This window comes from Thermobia domestica, chromosome 3, assembly GCF_964235325.1.
Source record: "Thermobia domestica chromosome 3, izTheDome1.hap1.1, whole genome shotgun sequence".
NCBI classification, from domain to species: domain Eukaryota; kingdom Metazoa; phylum Arthropoda; class Insecta; order Zygentoma; family Lepismatidae; genus Thermobia; species Thermobia domestica.
The window spans coordinates 263,436,270-263,463,856 of record NC_137456.1 but is presented as its reverse complement, the minus strand read 5'-3'; the positions used below and the strand labels follow the sequence as shown (position 1 = coordinate 263,463,856).

Sequence of the window (27,587 nt, the reverse complement as noted above, 5' to 3'; positions counted from 1 at the left end):
AGTTCTACAGGCGAGACGTTGAACTGCTTCTTGAGCGTTGGCAGAAGGTTATAGACAGTGGAGTTGAAAACATCACTGAGTTATTGTGGGATAATGTGAATGACAGTAAAATGTGTGCAATGCATTATTTCAGTTGTAGAATACGTGAATGTTACGTCTATGTTGTATTTGCATTTCAATTAACAGAACAGAAGAATAAAAGTAAAATATAAGAACAGCACGATCTAATGCTGGACCCAATACATCATACAATTAGTGGTGTACGTGAAAGTAATTCACGAGCTTTAAAACCATCAGCATGTTTTATGTGGAAATAACATATTACTGTTACTTTATATTAAGGAATAATTAGAAAATCACTAATGTCTTGAAACATTACGAGCTCCGATGCTTGAACACCATTAGATAAAATTCTAAGTACATTACTTGTAGATTTAGGATTTTTCTTACGATATATCGTAAAACACATTAAAAATAAATAAATAAAGCTACTATATGAAACCGAAATCAATGTTGTAGGTGCTTGGAATCTTGCTCTGCATCTGAAGATATAAAACGAAGCTCTTAAAAGTTTATGAAAGAAGAGGCAGAAAACTTTATTCAGCTGGTATGAAGGATAGTTTGGAAATATCTTTTAATTTGTTACGTAAAGTTATGATTATCATTTAATTTCTTTCTAAGGAATTGCTTGAATTCACATCAGGGTAAGACATATGTTTTCATGGATTTAATTTTAAAGAAGATAATTGCTTATTCTGCCATTTATTTAATTAATGCCAATAGTGCATTATCATGCTTGCTCTTAACAGATTGGCTTAGATGGGATCCATTAAATTAGACGAATAGAATCAAAATCCGCCACATCCGTTTCACTTAGCTTTGTGTAATCTTGCAAAATATGCAGTGAAGCTCCATATACACACGTACAAAGTCCGAGATTTGAACTAGCTTTTAGTATGAAATATTAAACCTTTCATCAAAATTCTGTTTCCATGGTGTTGCTTTAAGTCAGACGTGTAAGAAGCGATATATAACTCAATTTCGGTTTTAAAAAATGGATTTGGTGCCTTTTTATACTTGGCGCTTCAAGTATCTCTTCACACAGGCATGTCCGTCATTCCACTAAATAATGCATACTTATTGTACGGAACCATAAATAAATCAGGGGTGGACAACTTAACGTAATTGTAACGTAACGAAAATAGTTCTCCGTAACAAAATTATTGGTTATTTAATGTAAGGTTGTACAAGGTATAACACCAATTTTTGTTACGACACCGTAACGTTATTCGAGCATGTAACGTTATTGTACCGTAACTAATTGAAGGAACAAATCTGTTTTGGGTATTCCTTTCACGCTTGGTGGGAGAAAATCAACAACTGGTACCAGCTGAATGAGATTCTTTCCTCTGCGGGTATCTAATGGAACGAAAATGTGTGGAACAGAAGCTATTTCGTTACAAATACTATTTGCCACATGAGTAACACAGTTGACCAGACAGGTTTGGTAAAGGTATTGTGTTCATCAGTTACAGATCTTATCAGATCTTTGGAGAGTTCCTCTTACATGGTATCTATTGTATTGTTCTTCAGAGGGTCACATTGAATTTCGTTCTTCAGGTGGTGAAGCAGAATGAATATTTCACTTTCATATGTTGTTATTGCAAATATGAAGTAGAGACAGGGAGAAAAAAAGAGATCGATTTCTGTGAATATCATAAGAGGAAGTCAGTCACATACAAGGAAAAAGGCAGGTGGAAGGGGATAGCAGGGTCAGGGGGAAGCACAGAGTGAGACAAAAGTAGCAAAGGGGAGGGAAAATAGACAATCTCTTTCATTCTTCATCTTGCTTTTTTTTCATAGCGCTCTTCGCTGTCCACAACAAGAGTAGGGTTAATTTATGTAAGAACTGTTCCATGAATGGTGGGCGCAAGCCTGTGAGAATCATATTATTATTATTATTATTATTATTATTATTATTATTATTATTATTATTATTATTATTATTATTATTATTATTATTATTAAAACAAAGCCCACAAAATAGCTAGGAAATTGTGTGATGCATGGCCACGTCATTGGCTATCAATCTGCGTTATTTTTGGAATATTTCACCGTTGTTTGCTGATTCTTAATCCAGGCACATCCCCAATTTATTCACAATATTGAATCAAACTATATTATTATTATTATTATTATTATTATTATTATTATTATTATTATTATTATTATTTCTAGCTAGCATAGCCTAGTTGCTAGCGTTCTTCTTTCGCAAAAGGGAGATCCTGGGTTCAAAGCTTGTGGCCTGCTACCCTGACGTTTACCCTGATGTTTAGAGCATGCCATGAAATACTTTATTTATTTATTTATTTTTGTCACACACTGACACACGCGAATATGGTAAATATATAATGGAGTTTTGATAAACCAAACTCTAGTTATTCAAAAAAAAAAACTTACAACGATTACTTGATTTTTGCCGTCCCTGCACACAATTAATCCGTTCTAACCACAGAAACATCGCACTGTGTGCGTTTTTGTGATAAATATTATAAAATGAAAAGAAATCTATCCTTCCAGAAAACAAAAGAAATAGGCAAATATATAAGAAACCTTTAGACTTTTTTTGGTTGTACATTTGTGAGTGGAAGAGATTAAAGCTACTGCTTCGAAGGAGAATCCATCCGTTTTAACCAACAAAAGATGTAGAAAAGCAATTGGAAAGACATTCCATACTGAGGTTTCAAAGATCATTATCTTTGTTCTACGAAGTATTTTGTTGACACGTGATTCATACCAATTTACGACGAAAAAGCACATTCAGATAGTTGTGTAGTAAAGTTGTGGGAAATCAGTGAGAAGTGGGAGGTGGGAGTGGAAAGGGAGGACACTCAAGGCATAAATGATTATGAAACTGGAGGGGTAGACACGGGTTTCACTTTTCAAATTGTCATAATACATCCCTCCTCAGCATTTGTTCTTCAAAGAATGTCATACATAGTAATTCATGAGGTTTGCAAGTGGTCTTTTGACTCTTTACCTGCAGTAACTCAATACGGAAGAATGCATTACAATTAATCCAAGTAAGTAGGTGCAAAATTGTGACAGTCATCTGAATTGTATTACTCTTTGGCAACAAAATTACCAGTTCCTAAATGCAGTATTTTCTAAGATATTTATGAATTAAATTTTACATGTTATGAAGATTCTGAAGCCTCTGATGATGGGAAGACATCCCCTTAAGGGAATCTTATACCTTTTGCAACTGGTTTCTCAGTCCCCATAAGATAACATGTAAATTGTAATTCATGAATATCTAACGAAATATGGTACGTAACAACTTAAATTTTTTCATATGTATACAGAAAAGCAATAGAAATGAAATTGTTATTTCAATTTCACGCTTAATGACGTAGATCAAGAGTAATGAACTTTTTAAAGTAACATTGTAATGAACTATATATTGAAGGTTGTGTGTTCCAATGTGATCTTCGCGAACAGATGTCCTGCTGACAGGCAGGTATTTCCCTCCCCCTCTTAAGTCCTTTTCCAATGGGTGTGGTAGAACGCCGCGGGGTGCCACCCTCATCCCATTTCTTTCCTTCGTTTCTGCAGAGCGGATAGATTTTCTGTAAATGTCACAGAGAAAGAATATTTGCTTTCAAGACAATTTGAAATATTTGCTTCTTGCGATTTCATGCTGTATGATGTATACTGCGAAAGCAAAGATCAGGTAGAGAATGCCAATTTCTCCATTACTAGTAACTCTAGTTAGATAATTATTGCTAACCACTAATTTCATATTAGTACGTTCCAAAGGGGAGGATCAACAATTTGATACAGATCATGGTTGAAATTTAGCTTTCCTTTGCAGCACTAAGTTTGTATGAGACGTTTGCATGGATACAAACTAGAAAATTCCTTCTAGTAACTGGGATTTGAAATTCGTGACAGGTAGTTACTTCTACTTTCTTTCAACATTAGCTATTCAACACATATTTTTCTGGATGTAATAAAAAAATTCAACTTTACTTCATGCTAAATTCAACAGATTGAAACGATGGATTGAACCCGATGAACCAACTTTCCCGTGAATAAACATACATAGGTAACATTCTAAAAATACAATAGCCCTTCCCGTTCGTCTGTCTAGTGGCTAGCTCGCGCACCTTTGGATCACAGATCTCGGGTTCGATACCCGGCGGAAGAGCCTTGAAATATCAACAGATCACTAAGGACTCGGATTCCACTGAAGGCTCACGTCTCTTATGGGTCTAGGAAAATTCGGTGTAGGAAAATTCGGTGTAAGAAAATTCGGTGTAGGAAAATTCGGTGTACAGAAAATTCGGTGTACGGAAAACTCGGTGTGGGGAAATTTTGGTGTACGGTAGATTCGGTGTAATACATATTGAATATTACCACTTACGATAATTTACGACGTTTCATATTGTGAAAACGAAGACCATATAATGTAACGAACAAAATGTTATTACCTATTTCAAGAAAAGCAAATTTATTTTTCTGCCTTGAGTCCAATACCTCTTGCATGTCTTTTGCTGGATATTACTATAAACTACTTTTCATCACACAATGAAGCTGACATTTTTGTCAGAAATAAAACAATTACAAGTTCAGAGAATAGTTATAGGAACAACTAAAAACACCTTTCCTATAGTACATCATAGAACATATACAAGGTGATTCTTTTAAAACTCATGGATTTCATTTGGGTCTAGAATTTCTAACTGAAGTCCGATTTTCATGCGGTTTATGGCAAATGATCAAGGAACGTTGGAAGATTTATGGACCTATGCTTACTGGTTTAAATTCATTTGGGGTAATATCGACCACGCCTCTAGAAAAGCAGCAAATATTCGCCACTGTACCGAATTGGAATTAGATGAGGTGCGGTGTAGAGATTTGAGTTTCTTCGTTAGATGGCAACCTCGCGACGGTCAATAAGAAACAATAGAACTGGGCCGTTGTATTGAGAATTATGCTGTGCTACTGTACCAATATGATCAGTACACAGTTACAATAATGCATTCCTTGGAACAACGTGATTTTATCGTTAAAAATATTTTGGAGACCGGGATCTGTTGTTGCTACGCAAAGGGCAGTTACATGCAACTTTGCCTCACGTTCTGCCCCAAACAGGAATATAATATGGTCGCTAGTGAATAAATTGCAGGAAACAGGATCGCTTCTGAGTAAGGCAGAGAAGCATCGGACCCCGCTGGCGGATGTTGTGGAAGATGTCAGTTACCGATTCTTTTAAGTCACCCAAGAAATCCCTCTGTCGTTTGTAGCGAGAAACCGGCTATTCAACATGTGATTTATGTGTGTTATCACTAACACTTAATTTTGGGAGGCATGGTGATTCAATGGTAGAGCCTTCACCTCCGATGCATGGGGTCCCTGGTTCGATCCCAGTTTGCGCCGTGTGGACTTTGAGGTGGACACACGCCGTGCTCTTGGGTTTTCTCGGGGTTCTCCCGTTTCCTCCCACTTTCTTCATTCCATCATTTCACTCAATTCTCATCATCACCGTCTCCTTTAGCCTAACCGGCATATCCGTGGGACGTAAAACTTAAAGATTTCATTTCATTTAACTAACACTTAATTTGTATTCTTCAATTTCGCTTCAAATAACCAATATCTCATTCGAACTGTAACGTACAATGGCGAATATTTGCTGTTTTTCTTACGGCCTGCTCGATATTACCCCAGATGAATTTAAACCAGTAAACATAGCCCCATAAATCTCCCATCCTCCCTTGATGATTTGCAACAAACCGCATGAAAACCGGACTTCAGTTAGAAACTCTAGAGCCAAATTAATCCGTGAGTTTTGAACATCTGCATATACATATGTAAGATGCAAAAATATATTGATCAAAAAAGTCTTAGTGGAAAGGGCAATATAAAGCAGGATGGTTTTATCAGATAATAGTTGTACAAATAGTTGAATTCTCCTCCAATCAGACACTTTAGTTTGTTTGCCTTAAGTTAAGGTAAACAAGTACTGCAACCCTATTGACTCCTTATTGACTTCTCCTTCAATCAGGCGTAGATACTTTAGTTGAGGCATTTATTTTTACACCTTTGAGTAACATACATAAACTATGTCGTTTTTGAAGAATTTAGATTTAAATATTTATTTATAAAATAGACATAAAATCGTCAGAATATTTTTGAAAAATCTACAATTATCAGATTTACCCGTCTAGTAACCTACATTTTTTTTTTGAAGTAGAACATTCTAGGAGACATCTTCCAAAACAGCATAAAAACTTAAGTTTTAAATACAAAGTCAATTGGTATCGTTGGTCGCTTGGCTGTCACAAGAACGGACATAAAAAAAATATCTCGTCATGTAAGGGACATGAAATGATCCGTCGAAATCTAGAATTCAAATTATTTCACGATCACAATTTTTCAAAATTTGTTATAGTAGACAGTAAAAGTACGTTCTACACAAAGTTTGAACTTAAAACTAATACGCTCATTTATCCTCAAAGTTGAGTTTTTAATAAATCCTACGGTCTACTACAACGAATCTTTCTTTACACCGAACATTCCCTACACCGAGTTTTCCGTACACCGGATTTTCTGTACACCGAATTTTCCTACACCGAGTTTTCTTACACCGAAATTTCCTACACCGAATTTTCCTGCTCCCGTCTCTTATAACATCGGTACAGAAAGGGACACTAAACTCTAAACCCACCAAACCAACCAAGCTAATGAAGAACGGACATAGTAATGTCACTATAATTTAGACTACGTGAACGATTTTTTTAAAGTTTTCATTATGGTAATAAATATAAGTGGAACTAGGGCCTCGAACATTTCTAGATCTTGTTACTTGAAAATAAGCAAATATAATATATACACATGGTGTCAGGAAATAACTTCGGGATGTGAATTCTGGGACGAAAACATGAAAAAGCCTATAGACCAACCTTGGTGCACAGTTGCGTTATTTCAGATATATTGTCCACAGAAAATTGGTCGTAACGGTACAAGAAAGCAACAACTCGAGCAATATTTTGGAGTTTTTCGAAAACGCCTTAAAGTTTTGTTGTATTTGACTGCAACATAATATGATTTAACTCAAAAATTTAAGCGAAAATCTTTTTAGTACGGTGACCCGTAACTTTCATTTTATGTTCTCGTGTAAGGATTAATCTCCTTAAGTAATTTGATGTTTTCGAACACCATGTGAACATACATAGTGAGACCTCGGGTCACGAACTTCATACCTATTCCACTGTAGGGATGGATACGAGTGAGTTTTCTTTGAAACTCGACTCGACTCGAAGCAGACATCTTTGAGCTCGACTCGAGTTCTTGGCTCGAAAAATTTCCTCCAATTCGACTCGAATTCAGGTCGAGTTTCGAGTCGAGTCGAGTCGTGTGTAGTTTCAATGACTATTTTTAAGTATCCAACATAGATAATAGGTCAATGATACTACTACTACTACTACTACTACTACTACTACTACTACTACTTATTATTATTATTATTATTATTATTATTATTATTATTATTATTATTATTATTATTATTATTATTATTATTATTATTATTATTATTATATCATGTATAGCCAAGAAAGTAGGCGGGGTGTACCTGTATACTAAAAATTAGTTGACTTCCGAGCTCGGTCGCCGAGAAGTCTTCAGGAGGCAAGTACATTGTTCACGAGGATCTGGGTTTGAGTTCCGGAGAAGCAAGTATTCAGGCTCGAGCCAAAAATTGTTAAAAGTTATAGGGCGCCGGTCAAACATGTTCAAAACTGCTCGGCTCGGGTTTAGGGTTGTCAGTGGCTCGAGCAGCTTGGTTCATAGCTCATTCACTATCGAGCCGAACCGAGAAGTGAGCCAAGCCAACAATTCACCCAACCTAGCCAACTCGAGCAATCGGCTCAGTTCAGCCGAGTCGAACCGAGGCGATGAACTCGTTTCAACGGAGCTGGCTCGAGCCGATGGATCATCTGAGCTGAGTTGGTGACTCATCTGAGCCGAGTCGGTAGCTCATCCCAACGGAGCAGGCTCGGGCCAAAAGCTCAATTGTGCAGTCGACAGCTCGTCTCAACCGAGATGGCTCAAGCCATTGGCTCAATTGAGCCGAGCCGATGGCTCATCTGAACCAAGCCGGCTCGAGTTGTTCGCTCAGTTGAACTGAGTGTTGAGCCGATTGACATCACCACTCGGGTTGGGCTAAAAAATTCGACCGTGCAGATCTCAGCTTTGATAGTAAGAGCTACAGTATATACTTATATTGGTGCTCATGACACTTGAGGCTCTCTCGTTATAAAAAATTATTGTCGTCTCGTTATCGAGACGAGACGAGATGCGAGTAGTGTTCCTTGTCCTGAGCAACTCTAAAAGTATTCCACACTACTGCTTACATTTCTCATGGCTTTCGCTTTCCAGTTTAATCAGACCATGATTTCAAAGCGAGTTAAAACGAGCTGAACGAGCGAGCCATTTATCAAACTCGACTCACTCGAAACTCGACGTCGAAAACAGTGACTCGGCTCGAAACTCCACTCGAGAAAATTACCATTGACTCGACTCTAAACTTGACTCGAGTTTCGAGTCGAATCGAGTTTTAGCTAGACTGGTGCCCATCCCTGTTCCGCTGTGTGTGATCCAAAATTATTTTCCTATTGAAGTTCAAATTAATACATATAATTAGAATTTGTATGTGTATGTTAAATAAACAATTGATTGAAACCAATAAAATAATATAAATGGTTCAGAACCAGAGTGAACTCAAATGATTCATATCTTTATTCACTTCTTATATTTATATGCAAATTAAATTAGGTCGCTAAATTTTTGACTCTGTGAACTAACTTGGAGGAGTAAAGTATATCTTCTCTACTTTGTACTGATTTCACTTGTGCATTTTTTTCTCCTCTTGTAAAGTGATTCCTAAAATATTCACAAGTACAGTACATGCAGGATCAGTACAATATATCTTTATCAGGTGTTCTCCGTGGATGAGTCTGTAGAATTGTCACTTTTGTAATCAAGCAGGGGTCCCAGGTTTGAGCCCAGCTAGAGGACAATTTCTCTCCGATTCAAACCGAGTAATGATTTGTAACCCACTTTAAACTGTAGGTCCCGTCCTTCATAACCCCCTGTTACATAAGAATGGGCCTAAAAAAACTTATTTCTATCCATATGTAATCTAACTAAAGTAAAAGTTTTGTAGCCATGGACCCTTCTTTTTTTAAAAAACAAAAAACAAAATTAATAACTGCAACTTGAGGGTGCTAATTCGACTGATCTCGGTCTCAATCTTAAGAAGTGACCGCAAACCGGTCTAACTCGAGGTCAAAGGTCAACTAGCTGTTTTCGCTCAGAATCAAGACTTTCATTACAAAAATGTGTTTTATACTTCCCGCTTTATCCTAATTTAGGCTCCAGCCCAATCTATCTTATTATCTTATCAATTTCTGAACTGTAACTGTGTGAACCAAATAATCTCTCAGATGTTTAAGATTTCTTATCCCTTATTACATATCTAAAGTAGGTTTTATTCATGCAAATAATCTCATGTATTAGCTTCCCTAACTTACTCCTTTGTTCAGACACGCTACTCGGTTTGGCTTATTCAATCTTGAACAGTAATGAATGGTCAAACTAGTAAATAATTTGTGCTCTACTGGTAAATCATTTGTAAAACTAGTTTACATATGACCTCGAGTTTGACTTATTTTATTATTTAAAAAATAGAGGCCACGATTATCCACAAGATAAAGAAAATGGTTCAAAAACAAGTAGCAGTGCCTCGTGTACATCACGCAAAAGAGTTTGGTGTCTGTGGTACGATATTTTCACAATTAATATTGAAACTGTAAATTGTAATAGATTTCTACCACTTCCGGTTTTAGTAAAGAAATTAGATTAGAGACTAAATACATTCTTGGGACGCCTAATTAATTGCAGAAAACCGCTTCTTATCTATTACAGTTTTTATTCTATAGCCATCAAAGTTAAAATCGGACGTAGTTGATTTCCACATCTTTTGGAAGACCGAATATAGTAGTTATTTTTAGAAAGCTGAATAAAAACCAAAAACCCGCTTCATTCCTGTTCTATGGAGATCACTATTGAAACCGAGATTTCAGTTGAAGATCACAAGAGGAGATGAAAGGTACACCTGAGACGCTTGAGAGCAGCTCGATTGGAAGAAACCGTTTTCATCTATTTTTTACCGTTTTTGCTATATATAGATTAATATTTATTGAAAGCAGAAATTATAGTTGATTTGAACCATTGTAGGTTTTAGTAGAGTTAATAATAGAGATTAAATATGTTCTTACGAAGCAGAAAACCGAATCTCACTACATATTACCGTTTTCGATCTATGGTGATCAAAGATCAAACCAGAAATGGTTTATTTAAATCACTTCCGGTTTGGGTGGATGGTTTTAATGACAAATAAAATTCATTACTCTTGACTATATTTTGACCAAATTTGGTGATGATATATCAAGCAGCTCTTTAGATTTTTCTTTTTCTTTTCTTTTTTTTACACACGTAATATAAAGGAGTAGGTAAACCAAATTCTAGTTATTCAAAAACTAAACAAAGAAAACTTGGCTTTTGCCACCCCTGCATACAATTAATCCGTTCTAACCACAGAAACGTCGCACTGTCTGTTTTCTATGATAAATAATATAAAATGAAATGAAACCTATCCTTCCAGAAAAAAAAAAACATAGCTAACTAAAAACCATACTTCTCTTGGTTGTATAGTTTTGAGTGGCAGAGAGGTGAAAGCTACTGCTTGGAAGAAGAATCCATGCGTTTCAAGAAACAAAAGATGTAGAAAAGCAACCGGAAACATTATTTTCGATACTGAGGTTTCAAAGATCTTTGTTCTACCAAGTATTTTGTTGACACTTGAGTCACTCCAGTTTCCATCGAAAAGGCAAATTCAGGTAGTTGCCGTCTGAGGCGGGGAGTGGAAAGGGAAACTGCTCAAGGCGTAAATGATTATGAAAATGGAAGTGATAGACATGAGTTTCGCTGTTCAAATTGCCACAATGCATCCCTTCCCAGCATGTGTTCTTCAAAGAATGTCACCTGTAGTAATTTGTGAAGTATGAAAGTGGTCTTTTGATCCTTTACCTGCAGTAGTGATTACCTCATTACGGAAGTAATTATTACAATTAATCTAAGTCATTAAGTTTAACATTGAGATAACCATCTCCTTTCTATTGCTCTTTGGTATTCGTATAGAAAATTGCAAGTTTCTAAGTGAAGTATTTTGTAAGATATTAACGAATTAAATTTTACATGTTACCTTATGGAGATTCTGAAGCTTCTGATGATGGGTAGACACCCCCATAAGCTGTAGGTCATGTCTGACAGTGGCGTAGTCAGGGAGGATCACCCGGCTCAAGTCCCCCTCCCCATTAATATTGCGATGTTGAAAGTGGATTCCGCTTACATATAGTATGTTCTATTTGTGATCCTGATGTTAGGACTTTTCTTTTTAGTTCCCGGCGTAAGCTGACCGGATGTTGTACTTTTACTCCAGATGTACTGTAATTATGTGTGTGTGTGTGTATGTAGTACTTTATTCCTCGGTAACTATCAGTTAAATTTAAACCAAACTCGATGCGAAAATACCCAATCATCTAAGGAATAAAGATCACTACATGTGATGGCCGAGCTCAGCCGGCGATAGGCTCGGCTCAGCTTGCCTTGTATGTTCTATTTTATTTCTCCGTAACTACTGGCTGAACATAATCGAAATATGGTGCGCAGATAGCCCATTGTCCAAAGAATAAAGATCGCTATACTTTACAAAGTGACAGGGCAAAGGACAGGTTCGCCTTTACAACAACAAAAGAACTGTGAGAATGTGTTCATTTTGCCCTGTACATTGTCAGTTATTCGCTTCAAACGCCACATTTCTTACCTTTTCATGCCGGCATATGTAATGACTTCTATATATTGATTTGCTATATACACTATATTACAGGCACGCCACGAAACCTCAAGTCTGAATCCAGCAACAAGATCATATAGTTTTTTTCTTTTCTTTCTTTCTTTTTCTTTCTTTTTTTTTCAAGATATAATTTATGCAAATGTCTATCGCCAAACTGAAATATTCAGTCATCATTGGCGATCTGGCGATCGAAAATTCCAACCTGGCGACCAATTTGGTACATGGTTTCGTTTTATATTACTTAGGCACCAGACAAGGGTTGGAAAAAATAGTTTTATTTTTTTTAAAAAAGAACAAAACATGTGTTTAAAACATAAAAAAAAGATGTTCAAAACGTTTTAAACATGTTTTAAAACACAGACGAAAAAAAAAGTCTTAAACATTTTGAACACTTTAAAACACGATTTTTAACATGTTTCAAAATCATGTAATAACTTATTTCTTAGGACTTTTTGCTCTTTACTAGCAACCGACCTTTTCATTTATTTTATCCTGATTAATAATACCGTGCTGGGTACAGAATATTTCAGTATTGATTAGTAATTCTCAACTTATTTCATATTCCAACCCCTTTTTATTACACCCTCTTGTCAATGATTCTCATAAGTACTTTCTTGGTTGTAATTAGCTTTTTAGGTAGATTTTAAAATCTACCTACTGTGGAGATTTCACACAATCTATCAATATGCATGGTGAAACAAAAGTCCTCACCACCCTTGTGCGTTGAGAACGGGTTGAGGGAGAATGATGAAACTTTTAAGTGGTCTGACACATCAGATAGTGCTATCAAGCATCATGGCTGCCATCTTTGATTGGAATTCAAAATTTCAAATACAAATGGAGTCATGTTACGTGTTTTAAGGCTAGAACTTTACCAGAAATACGCTTTTGCGGTTACTTTAGCCTTACAACAAGTCATTTCGGAGTTACTGCTTCTGAAAATTTCCTAATTATGCTCTTAGGGGCTAAGATCGCGTTTCATGGAGGCGGGTGTGATTTTTAATTGCAAAAGTTTGATTACTATTTCAGAACACTCATACTAATAAAATTATCTTAAAATAATAAATTTTCGAAAAGTAATGATAGTTTGAAGCACACTTCATGTTGTGCTAACTTTAGAATATTTTCTGCAAGCCTATGTAATTGGTTGTTTTTTAAGTCAATAATTCATTGAAGAAAAGTAATATATGAGGCGTTCAGAGCACTATGGATCCAAGTCCAATTTCAATAAGGTTCAGGTTTGCTCAGCAAATGAATTTTATTTCCAAACGTAATATTTCCGCAGTCAAGAGTCCGCAATAAGTATAACTGAAACCACGTTAAAGGCCGTGGGATAGCTTCATATGACAGCCACTAGATAGGGGCGTCAATGGGGCAGGAGGGCATCCGCCCCCACCTCACCCTGAATTTCAGACTTTGGGGGCAGTAAGGCAGTTTTAAAAACCTTTCAATAAGCAAGATCCAACAAAATAAGTTTGAGGTCCTTACACCGAATAAATAAGGAGGAAATACAGATGATCGAAACTGGAAAGTTGTTCCAAATGATGTCGTTTTTTCTTCCCGTAAAACTAATGTTAAGCGATTCCAAGTTGTACGGAGACTGACAAGGTACATTCGCGAAGTGTCCCCTCAGGATTCGTGTAACATTGATTCAAATGCAAAGTTCTCCGTGACCCAATGTGTATTGTACTAATTTAAGTGGCCCATACCGGTAATTTCCATATTTATGGGCCATCATATATCCGGAATTCAATCATACACTACTATAACACTCGGACACAAAGTTGCTTTTAGTTTCTTTAGATTTCACTGGACATGAATATGGGCATATGCAGAACAAATTGAATCAAGTACTCCTTCTCTGACATATGTTACCCACCTTGGCCGCCATCTTGGATTTAACTTTCGGTTTTTCAAATGGCAACAGGTTCAAATGATACATCAAATTAATGTAAACTTTTCTCGGAATTTCATTGGTGTACTGAGTTTTATCGTAGCTTGTATATACCATTAAATGTTAAGCACTACATATTGAACCAAATAGAAAGTTGTGCAGGGCCCCGTGTGTATATGCAATCTTTTATGTGTTATCGTTGATGAAATATTCTCTGAACTTATATACATGCAGACACACAGATGTCAATGCGGAAATGGCAGGTCTTCACCCAAATCTGGCCGTATCTGGATCTACATTAGGCATTTTGACAGTAATACAATACTTCCTTATTATAGTATAACATGGAAGTAATAACAATCACTCATGGAAATGTAATAAGATTATGACACCTTAGTTGTAAGGAGTTTACCAGTTAGAAATTGTTTTGATTTGTCAACATCAAAAACGTAAGCGTAACTGATATTAACCTGCAATGTCTATTCGCAAAGTGGCTGGAGGGAATGAACATGTAATACCTTCCAAATGGTACAAGCTACGGTAAAATACATTACACCAGTGAATGTAAACGTAAATGTCCGATGTAACACTTGCATCTATTTCCATTTGAAAAACCAAAAGTAAAATCTAATATGGCGGATCTAAGATGGCGGCCGGGATGAGTAACATGTGTCAGAAGCAGTACTTGATCCAATTTATTTTTCATATGCCCATATTCAGTCCATGTCCAGTGTGTAACATCTAAAGAAACTAAAATGAATTATGTCCGAGCGTTATGGTAGTGTATGATAGAATTCCGGATATATGAAGGCCCATAAATATGCCAATTACCGGCATGGGCACTAAATTTAGTACAATACACATTAGACAGCAGAGAACTTTGTATTTAAATCAATTTTACACGAATCTCGAGGGGACACTTCACAAATGTACCTGGTGAAAACCAACATGTAGGCTACTATATCAACGAATGCCTGCGATATGTTAATTTCAGAACCGCAAGAACCCTATGTTTGTTTTCTGAATACAACATGAAAAATTTGTTTCCATGATAATTCTTTTATTTACTTTTTAATATCAGTTCTACAAGTAGTACAACCTTCGACTATGACACTTTCTCGCAAGTTAACTTATAAGCATTTAAACAATGCAATGAACATTAAAAATCAAAGGGAGAAAAAGAGACAAAATAAACTGTAGATTACCACATTGCCACGAGAAGTCAAAACATTCACATGAGAAGAAAATAGTCTTCAGAATGGGTAGCACTTTTTGACAATTTTTTTTCTCTGGTAGATTTTTTTTTACAAAAATAAGATAAAATAGAAATATGTTTAAAGGTGCAAAGGTGCACGTGCACCCCCTTCCTTGTAAATATACACTACCTAAAGTGAGAAGCTAAGAGTGAAAATAGCAACACTTTTCGAAATTTTCCTCTGTCATGTTTCGATTTGAGCTTAAATCAAAGGGAAGTTTTGCAAAATAGATAGTTTAAGTCAATTTTCTAAAAGTTCAACAAAAGGATTCACCGAGAACAGATACTTAGGATATCCAGGGCATTTCCTCATTCACACCACAGGTGCCTAAAGGCATTTTAAAAAATCCAATTCAATTCAAATGTAGGCCTACTGGTAGTTATTGGTGCATCCCTCAGAAGATCGTTTCTACCAAATCTTGTGTGTTGGTCCCCTTTGATAAGTTTCTCGCTACGCCACTGATGTCTTATATGTATTTGATTTATAAACTAAATTGCTTGCAAGCAAATGAAATGTCCTTCCTGCTTCCCTGGGGGCCAGTATATGTAAACTTTGGTGTATGTAGCTCCGGGTTCGATTCTTGTTGAGAAGTAAGCTCGAGCTTCAACCATATTGGTCAGTGCAAGACTGTTGTAAAATAAACATATATGGTGACTACCGGCAGTGAGCTCCTTCATGCCTAAGCGCTTAGCGTACGCGCCTTTCGCCTGGAAGACCCGGGTTCGATTCCCGGCGTAAGCACATGTAGTTTCGATTCCATGTTAATCAGTAGGTCCCGTCACATAAAGCCTCGCTGCCGAAAAGGACGTTAAATTCCAAATCAACTCAACTATCGGCAGTGTCATCACAAGAAGTAAAAATCTTATCAATAAGCTTACATTAAAAACTTCACTCTTTGATCGTTTCTCTTTTTCCTCTTTTTAAATACAGAACAATCAAAGTAATGCTATTCTCAAAGGACATGTGCCTGAGGGCCTAAGGTGTTTACTGAATCTTAAGTATGGGGAAAAAGAAAACAGACTGAAAAACGTGGAATTTATTTACTAGTATAATGGAGATTCTTTTAAAGCTAACCTTAGACTCCCTGTCGCCAAGGATGTTTAAACGTTACTCAAGCGTAACTCCAAGACCATCACAATTGAAGAAGATGAAATACAGGTACAAAAGGTAACCGATAAAGAAAAGAGAAACATAGAAATGGTACTCATCATAACAAAAATATGTCTACTTACACAAAATATGTCTACTTATGCAGAATTTCAGTACGTTTCATATCGCTAAAATCAAGGAACAAAACCCTTTGGGTTTGAGAGAGAACTGGTATTCAGTGGAACCAGTTTTATCTTAACAATCTCAAGCAGGTACGACATACGTGGGTATTTCGAGTAACGCTAATCCCTTGGTGACTGTAACCACAGTACCAAAATGCCGAATGTTCTAGTGAGTAACGTTACTCAGCGTAACATAATTCAGAGCGTACCATTTTAAAAGTTACACTGACCAATAACGTTATTAACTAGGTGCAGAAATGGGTTACAAAATAGTAACCGTAACAGATAACAAATTGTAAATATTGCACATTTCGTTAAGTTATCCACCCTTGAAATAAATTCATTTTCTTCTTTTCCTACTTCTTTTTCAGTAAGTGAACTTTCTGTATCTTAATCATTTCTGGTGTGTGATTAGCATTTGAATTCCACTTTGAGTTTCACTATAGGAGGGCTTCAGTTTATATACACTGTAAGAAGTGTTGTGCAAAACATGCTAAGCAAATTGTGGTAGGTAGCCACTTGAAAAAGACGAGTGTTATCTAAGTGGGTGAGGGCAGGACCACAGCGAGAAGCCAAACATTAGGAAAGGGGTGCATCCGTCAGGAAGGTACGCGTCAATGAAGGTGAGTATACACATAAAAGAGGATAGTGCAAAATGCTGTATGACAGAAAATTATTTACAGTATGTGTTGCATTATGTATTTGAACGCTACTGAAGACTTTATACCAATGTTTCCGTTGCTTTAATGTTTTTGTTACAATATAACATAAAACATTACTACCGTAAATTTCAAAATTGTGTGGATCTCTTAACTTTCGGTCTTTTCAATAGTTGCACGTTGAATGAGTTAGTGAGTTAGCACATTTACATTAAATGTTTCATTTCTGTTCAGTTTGTATAATGTGGTTACTATCTCTTTTATGAGTGAATCCGTACATAAAAAGGATAGATTTTCAACAATGTATTTTTACGGAGATAGGCATCTCACAGGTAAAAACACAATATTATTTACACAATAACCTATTAAAATATTATTACAAATTTCTTCTGTAACTTTTACAAATCTAGTTTATTGGTGCAAGATAGAGTAGAAACGTCGGGTTTAAAATTACCCCTCACACTGATCGATCATAGCACAGGTTCGTTTGACCATTTGGTTCCCGCAGCATTACCAGGAATGGTTCATATCGATGAAATAGGGTAGGATTTTTTTTTCATGAATGCGGTCTGTCGATGTTAAAGCTGATAATAGTAGATATTTGCATTGGTTATCTGCTTGCATGGACAGAGCAAAAATTCAATTATCATATGGGATATCTCATCACACACTCAATATGCCTTTGCAGTTGTGTATTTCTGTCTTGGTGAACTTCCTGTGGCTACCCTTTAGGTATCCACTAACTTCTGAGCATAATGTTATGCCCGATGACCTACATATTATTTCCTATCGTTATACTGTTCAGAAGGCTATCACATTTATTAGAGTTTAGGTAGTGAAGATATCCATTCACTATTGCCTTTTTGAGGCCTTAACCCACAGATTATTGACAATTTCGACACGTAGCTGAGATCCTGTCGATAACGATGAACAATAGAATCTGGAGATTAAGTTTGCTGATCAGTTGTGCTATCTTTGAATTGGCTATGCTTCTTTGGCTACTCGAGGAGCAGAGGCACTTAGTCAAGGGGTCCACACCCCTCTCTTTCTAAACAGGAAATGAAAAAATAAGAAAGAATGAAACAAAAGAAAAGAAGAAAAAGAGGAGTCAGCGTTAAAAATAAAAACGCTACAGCAAGCTTTTGGTTACTCTTTCTTATGAGGACATTTGTATTACTTGCAATACATGGTGGCGAACGAGCCGGAGATCGTGGAAAAGTCAGGGAATTTGAAATTTCTAGAAAAAATTCGCGATTCTCAGAATGTCTACTACTAGTCAGGGAAATTTCAAGCTTTCGAAAGCATAGTGCCGTTCTGTAACAGTGTGGAAATATTTTATGATAATTTTTCGTCATCGCTTCTCTATAGTACTAAACATGTTATTGAAGAAAGTTTTCTACTGCTCCTGTAACCTGTCATTTAGAACAGATAGTAGTTGGCGGAATAATGAAAAAGTTATGTGGAAAGAAATTTCTCTTAACATTTGATTCAATAGAGAAACGAACGCCAATATTGTACAATACTTTACAAGACATTACTGGATATGTACGTTTTACAATAGCCATAATGAATGGAAAATTCTTATATTTGGATGAACAGAGGAAGGAACGTACATATTGTAAAATATTTTTCAACACTTTTTTATATTCTTTTATTCGAGATTTCTTCATAGTTGGCCATGAAAATACTTACTAACATATTCTCAATTTATTGTCCAAACAAACAAATATATGTTCCCAGCAGAATAGCTTAGATTGATGGCGCTCCCGATGTGACAACCACAGTATTTGACCTTACACACTTCCTTCCATTACGAAATCCTGGCTAAAATAACCAATACGTGTTTCCAATAAAATAGTTTAGAATAATCGAGACCCTGGTTTGGCGACCACAATATTTCATATCACGGACCCCATTTATTTACTAAATCCTGGCTAAGTGCTGCAGAACATCAGTATCTCCATTCTCGTAGTATTTCAGTGAGATGAAAATCCAGAAATTAAAGCATATGAGAAAACTTCTGCCTCTTCCGTATATTCATCGTCTTTTGATCACATGCATTCACATTTCGATTCCACTGCTCTTGCTTAATATTGTAAAACTTTGTATAATTTCGTCTCATATAAGGAAGAGGTAGAGCAGTTAATAAAAAGAGTGTCCGGAATCGACTCCCACTACAAGATTATTATAAAAAAATCCACTATAAGAGTATTTGTACAAAATACTATACAATTTGTTCTCTATTTTAAAAGGGTAAGTAAAAGGTAGTCTTTGACCGTAAGGTCGCAGACAGGATCTCCAACAGAGCCCCGAAGCAGGCAAAGTGGAGTGGAATTAGGTTCCCAAAGCTCCGAAGCAAGCAGTGGGTAGGTTAGTTGGCCAACAGAGCCCCGAAGCAGGCAAAGTGGCTGAGGTTTGGATTTCCAGAAAGAGCCCCGAAGCAGGCAAAGCCAGGATAAAGGATAGGCGTAGTCCCGTAGCAGACTAGAGGCCCTGGGATAGGTTACTCCTAAAGTCCAGAAGCAGACAGTAGGAGGGTCACCAGAAAACTGGTACTGAGCTGGATTCTTCTGCCCAGTTTATAGCGTCCCTTGGGTGGCGGTGGCGCTTCTGCTTCGATTTCGTCTTCTACTACGTGGGAGGGACTAAACGTCGTCTGCAGGTGATAGCAGGTCCTCCTGGTGGAAGTTCCTCTTAATGAAACAAGTGGTGGTGTTTATAAACACTTGATGCGTGTATTTGTTTACAAACAACTTCACATGGGATATTACAATATTAATGCGAAATTCATAAAACACGACACACCGTATGAGATTCTCATATACTAAGATGACCAAAGAAAAGCCAAAACTTTAAAACAAAAAAATGAAGCATTCTGTTTCTTCTCACTCCTTATAATTAAGTACCCAATATTACAGGGCTATAAAACGAATTTTCTACCTTACTATGATGTTATCGAATGGTATTATTCCAGTGGCCACAATAATAACGGCAGTACTTAATAAATTAGCTAATACTCCAGTATAAACGACAATTACCTCGAATGGTGTCACTTAGGGTTGGTCAGATTAACGCATATTCTCTGAGGCTGATATCCGTCGGCGATATTCTATTCTTTCGGCATGTAAGGCTACTTAGCCCGTCACATTTAAGGCATGACGTCCCTCGCCGGGCATACTATTGGGGGAAAGGGTGGGAGGCGGCGTGCAAGCTAAAGTTAGGTATCACCTCTGCATTTGAGTAGGGATGGGATGGGGATTCTGCGCCACCTCATTATCCCCAATAACTTCTAGCACACACTCCAATAACTTTTAACCAATTCTAATAATTGTAATCTACCCCCCTAACAATTTCTAGCGCACTTTCTATCTCCCAAATAACTTCTATCACATTTCAAATAACTTTTATCTCACACTTAATAACTTCTAACACATTCTATCACTAAATTTAATTACAAAAAATCACTAAATCTAGTTATAACCGGTTTTGACTTCAAAAAATCACTAAATTTACTTACAAAAAATCACTAAATCTGGTTATAACCTGTTTTCACTTCAAAAAATCACTAAATATAGTTAAAGATATGAAAAAATCCCTAAATCTGATTACAAAAAATCACTAAGTCTGGTTACAAAAATCGCTAAATCTGGTTACAAAAAATCACTAAATCTGGTTACAAAAATTACTAAATCTAGTTACAAAAATCACTAAATCTAATTACAAAAATGAAAAATCACTAAATCTGGTTACAAAAAATCACTAAATCTAGTTACAAAAAATCAAATATCTCCACTATTTAGGAATTTATTAAAGAATTGTAAAAGGTTTATAAATACTGACTCTAAAACAACTATTTTCAAGTTACTGGTTGCATATGTCTAAGGATAAAATTACACATACACTTTTATGACTTAAAAATATCATAAACTTAATTAAATTTTACTTAAAACTAAACTATACATAATTACTCACTAACACCTATCAACTACACTACACATGAAAGTTAATTAAATTTTACTTAAAACTAAACCACACATAATTACTCACTAACACCTATCAACTACACTACCCATAAAAGTTAATTAAATTTTACTTAAAACTAAACCACACATAATTACATTTTAACTCTATCTTATAATGCCCCCAAGCTAATGTAGTTACACCACTCTCTAGTATATATCTTTTGTCATCACTCGAATCTAATGCTAACTTATTTACAGCTATGGTATACACATCACGCTTACAACTTCGAATTAGATTTATATTTTTGTATGTTTTCGTATCATTGAATAGGGTTCGCCTATATTCATTAAATTGTAACTCTTTTGCTACTACACATTTCGTTATTCCTTTTGCTTTTTTCTTCTCTTTATCTTCAACTCTAAAGACTTCTTTGATCTTAACCCAATAAACTCTGTCATTATTTTACCATTGTTTTCATCCTTCATCTTTCCTAATACTTTTTTGTTTACTAGTGGTATTCCATATTGATTATCCTTTCCATATTCACTTGTATCAAATAGATCAACCATTTCCTTTAAGCCTTTGCAGAAGTCATCTGTATCAATTTCATATATAAAACTGTCAGTACCCATATAACATAAGCCTATATCAATATCATATTTAGGTTTCATAATGTTGTAATGGAAGTAATACATTAATAGTTTTGACAAATCTAGCACAATCATACCAACATATATAGGTTTGTTGAAGGTCATTTTTTCTTTTTTCATATGTATCGCATGCAAATCTTCAGTAAAGATTGTTTTGTAATCAAAGTTCGGTTTCGCTATTAACTTTTCCATCCTCATTGGATCACATTCTAAGGTAATAGATGGTCTCTTTTTAATGTTTTCCATTGTTTTACCAAATACGCTATTGTTCATTAACTTGTAAAAATCTTTCTCGAAATTATTCTTAGCTCTTGTTCTCATATTTGTATTTAGATCAATATATTCCTTTAACCAGTTTGATTGCTTGAACTCCAATACTCTGTGAATTTTCTTTAATATCATCCCAAGTGACATATATAGTTTTAAGTTTCTGTAGTGAATAACATATCTTTCTTTATTGTAAAACGTTGTTAATAATTTTGAATGTTTCGATCCTGCTGGACACATATTTTCTGGAGCTAATGGTAGATCTGAATGTTTATCATGTAAGTATTTTGGATATTCTAAATCAACTTCAAATATGCAGCCAGTTTCTGAATCATCTGCAATATTCATTATGTTTATCTAAGGTTGAACCCATTTAAAGTCTTTGTAAGGCATGTACTGACTCATAGCCCATCCATATAAATTATTAGCATCTAGATAAGCTAAATACTTTGAAGGTTCGTCCTTGTTATAATTTTTCATATACTTATTATTTGCTTTTACATATCTCTTACTACATTGTGAAATTCCACCTCTTATACTTTTTTCTATAATTAATATTTTGTCATAGTCAGTTAGCATTTCTAGTTTGATCTTAGTCATCTTTAACATTGAATCCCACAATAAACCAGGAGCAGTGAAATACCAAGCAGGATCTAAACCATATGCTTTTAAACACCCATCTCTAAAGCTTTCAAATACATCAACTAATATTAATACATCTGTCTTGTTATAAAGCTCTGTATATTCTCCTAAATTTTTAATATTGAATGACTTCCAAACATTTTCCGCATGCTCATAATCTTCAACACTGATGTGGGCTTTAGTAAGTTTATTAAAGAACATTTCTTTTGAAGGTAGTTTTGTTTCTTCTAATCTTTCAATTGAGTCAGTATAATCATATGGGTACACACCTTTTTTAATTACTAAATCTAACAAATCATTAGGGAAGTACTTTGACGTTTCTCTATATTGTTCTTTTGTAAGGTTATTTGCTAGTTCTGCTAAACTCCTTGACATAAACCTAAATGAATCTTCAAATCGTAAATGGATCCCACTCTTTTTATCAACCTTCACATATTTCGAGTATGTTATATATTTTTCCTCATTATTTGCAGTTTTGTTTCATTCTTATCATAACCAAGTTCTTTAACAAACAGGTGAGTATCATAACCACTTAAGTTGTGAATAAATACCGGAATAAAATTAGGATTTCGATAGCTTAAGTTACAATAACTGTGAGCTGCACCTCTAAACTTTCCAGTTAAATGATCATGATCTCTTACTTTAGCTTTATTTTTATTTATCTCCTTCAAACATTTTCCTAATTCATGTTTCAATTCTTCTAACTTTTCAATATGCTATCATTATCTTTAGCGAATTGTGTTTTCTTCTTTAACATATGAAGGGTACGGGGAAAAAAGAAGGAATGTCCATGTTTGTGTTTTTTCGGGTGCTTTGTCCTATCTGTTGGAGACTCTTGGTACTATTTGACTGTCTATGGCATGCATGCGTAGATGTAGAAATGTTGATGTAAAAAGTGGCAAAAGATTTCATAACCCTATTCTGTATACACAGTTTTTAATATTAAAACGCCGTTTTCTCGAAAATGCATTTTTGTGACATTCCTTGTTTTTTCCCCTTACCCTTCATATATATTTGTTTTTTCAACTGCTGGTGGTAAATCATTCAAGTTTCTCTCACATATATGACAACTATTGGAATTACTATATATCTCGTTCTCATCTTTAGTTAGGTCATTCATTTCAACTTTTTTGTTATATATTTTCTTTATTTCTATTGCTTCTTGTTTTAACTTCTCCACAAACACCTTTGCAGCATCTAAACCAATATAACTAACAGGACTTTTATACACACCATTTGAATATTTAACATAATAACAGAAACTCATTGGTAAATGCTTTTGATACTTCACAGTTTTAGAAAAATTATGCTCTACTTCCATTTTACATAACAAACATTCAAAATCGGCATATATCGCAAATGGTACTCTCAATGATCTATTATAATTTTGGAACTGTATTTGATTGTCATATGGTTTTGGAAGTTCTATTCTAACAGATTCATGCTGCTTACAATATAGCTCATGTTCTTGTAATTGTATCTCATTTCTAACATGTCTTGTTAAACACCTATCACAGAAGTACAATTTCTCTTTATGTTTTGTTACTTGACTTCTTATTAATCTCGGTATAGATCCTTTATCCAGCAAAAATGATCGTTATTTTCATATTTCACATATAATAAATTGACGTGTTAGTCCTGCTTATCTTTTGTGATTCGAAGTGGGTATATATTATATTCATCATCATAGCTATACACGTTCATGGATATGTTACTTCTCTTTTCAAACTTTACTATATCTTTTAACTGTACGGGAAATTCAATACTATTACAATATTTCTTTTGTAATTCATCCACAAGTTCTATATAATGTGAAGGTCGTTGAGGATCTGATTGGTGGTGTATAGGTTTTAAATAACTTGCAATAGAATACGAGAAACATTTATTATCTTTATTTTGAACATTAATCACTGCTTTCTTATCTTTAATTGGTTTAGGAAGGTCAATATAGGAAGAAGCTCTCAATGGTACAAATTTATTTAGTCTGATTTCTAAATGTTTAATTTGATGTAATGACCATTATGATCCTCTACATTGAAATTCCTCCATCTGTCTACATAGTTTTTGTTTAGCATGGGTTATATATTCATCTGGGTCACTTGATTGTAATATTCTTTCATTCATAGTTTTAAAATTGCGTTCTTGTACTTCTTTATCTTTAATATAATCAGAAATGAATAAAAGGTTAACTTTAAGTGGATGGTGCTTTAATTCTTCCTTGATTTTGATAATAATAACTTTCCCACTTATATTTAAAAACTTCACCGGATCTTTATATCCTCCTATGTTTTCTATTGTGATAGCACGTAATCGTTTCTGTACTGTTGTTTCCTTTGTTTCTACTTTAATTGGTATTCGATGTGGTTTCGATTCTTTAAAAACATCTGGTTTAAATGGGAATATGTTTCTAATTTGTGATCTCTTTTGTTCATCTTCATGTTGTTTAATAAGATCAATAAGTTCAGCCCTTCTTAATCTGGAATAACCTTTTATCCTCTTCCTTTTACAATGGTTGTTTAGTTCATCAACTTTCATTGTGTATATAACTTTCAATTTATCTGGTTCATTTTGATATTGTTCGATTTTTTTGATTAATTCACTCTTATTTAAAGAACTATAGTCACGGATTTTTTGACTTTACATATTAGTTTTAGTATTGTAATCGACATCTCCCTCATCTCCTCACCAGTAAAATTAACATTATATATTCTCATCCTATTTATATAGAAAAGTACTGTATCGTTTTTTATCTACACCAAATTTTTTAGATCATTTTCATAATATTTTTTCATGTTATATACACCAACATTAGCATACTCATTTTCCTAAGACAACTGCTAATATTTGCACACCTCTGCCATTGTCTACATATATTAGTGTGTTGTCTTAGTATACGACTTTTATGGGATCACCCTATCAAAGTCACTATTAATATGATAAAAACTAAATCATTTTCATCATCTCATTCATCATCATAATCATCACTATTATATTCATATTCATCACTCACCTTCTTATTCTAATTATCTTTTATGGAATAACCATAAAATATAAAATTTATAATATTATATTACTTTTATTTAACTATTATGTGAATTATTAAACAATAACCATAAAATATAACATTTATTGTATTACATTATCCTTATCTATCCAACTATTATGTGAATCATCAAACCCTAACCATTTAACAAACACTTTATTACCTTTCTTTCTCAATATTTTTTCCACCAAATACTCATCCTCATATGAAGGGTAAGGGGAAAAAACAAGGAATATCCATGTATGTGCTTTTTCGAGAGGATTGTCCTATCTGTTGGTGACTCTTTGTACTATTGGCTGTATATGCCATGTATACGTAGATGTAAAAATGTCCATGTAAAAAGGGGCAAAAGGTGTAACTAGCCCTATTCTTCTTACGCGGTTTACAATGTTATATCGCAGTTTTCTCGAAAATATAGTTTTGTGACATTCCTTCTTTTTTCCCCTTACCATTCATATTTAGTTTTTAATAATTCTGGTTCATAAAATCTTCCTCTAATTTCTTCATTGCTTAAATCTTTAATTTTATATGTTGGTGGATTAGATGGTATAACCTCATTAATAACAATCACTTTTGCTGACCAATTTGGTGTATAACCTTTCTCAAACAAACCTTTAATTTTACTTATACGAACATAATCACCAATCTTATACTTTAACTTAACAGACATATTATTTCCTATATACATTTTTCAATATCACATGCTCATTTTTCTTATTCACTTCTACAGGTTTCACACCAATTGTTCTATGTACTTTGTTATTATATTCATCAACCAAACCTTGCAATATTTTTAACCACTTATAATTACCTTGAACAGTAAATTTCTTCAACATATTTTGTTTAAGTGTTTTGTTAAATCTTTCAACAACAGAAGCTTTTCTACCACTATATGTTGAGTAATGATTAATATTGTTTTTTCTCATCAAATCTTCAAATTCTTTATTGTAAAACTCTTTCCCTTGATCTGATTGTAAATTGCTGGCTTTTCTTACTGTTAACACTGATTCAAATGCTTCTGTAACACTCTTATCTTTAACAGGAACAGCAAATGCATATTTCGAGAACACGTCTATTATTGTTAGTAGATACTTATACAATTTATTGATTTTGGAAATACCTTTAAGTACTCCATTATCCATTTCTACAAGATCAGCTTGCCAAAGATCATAATACCTTTAATCAGAACACTTAGTTTAGGATAGTTTTTCCTTGCTGGTTTATGAATTTCTTCTATAATGTCTTCTCTAATGCCTTTACATTCTTCTAGTCAATCAGGCTTTTTACGATTTGGGATTTATTAGTACCACATACAACACATTTACCTTTCTTAACATATCTTCCATTCTTTCTTTGTTCTACTCTAATTGTAATTTTCATTGCACCTGTTGATTTCCTACACTTAACACAACACATCATTATTTATTAAAAGAAAATCATTAAGGCTCTCTTCCTATATACATAATAACTTGTAATAGTTGTCCTTCTTCCATAGCTGAACTTTTTTTTGCTTGAAACATAATTATATCATCCTTTTTAATGTTTAAAGGAAAATTTACCACTAAAGTATCGTTACAAAATATATTTAGAAAGTATCTATCCAAACTTAATTCCATATGTATTATTTTTCCATTGTAGAGAAACAGAACCACTAGAAAAATTAAATATTCCTAAAATTGAATCTGGAACATTTCTAGTTCTCAATCGAAATAATAAATTTGTAGTTTCTTTTTGCATAATTAAATTAAAACTATCCTTCTTGATCGTTTGTAAATCTTCTTTTGTTGTAAGTGTATTTAATATGGATGATATTTCTGACTTATATTGATTAAATTCTGAAACAGGAACTTTTGCTTTAAATAGAATAGCAACATTATTATTGTTCTTTTCAAATTCTTCCATATATTCACCTTTTAGAACCTCAATATCATCTTTCTTTATATGTATGTCTTGTAATAATTT

General features: G+C 34.5%; 1 protein-coding gene across 2 annotated transcripts in view; it reads left to right on the top strand.

Moving 5' to 3' along the window:
• The first annotated feature begins 576 nt into the window (after positions 1–576).
• Positions 577–27,587, top strand: part of LOC145681633 (uncharacterized) — a 374,326-nt gene continuing 347,315 nt past the window's right edge. The window contains exon 1 of one of the 2 annotated variants that reach the window (XM_081753249.1): positions 577–704. The gene's annotated coding sequence lies outside the window, so the exon portion shown is untranslated. The remainder of the gene's footprint in view (positions 705–27,587) is intronic. The other variant, XM_081753250.1, reaches the window with a different exon arrangement.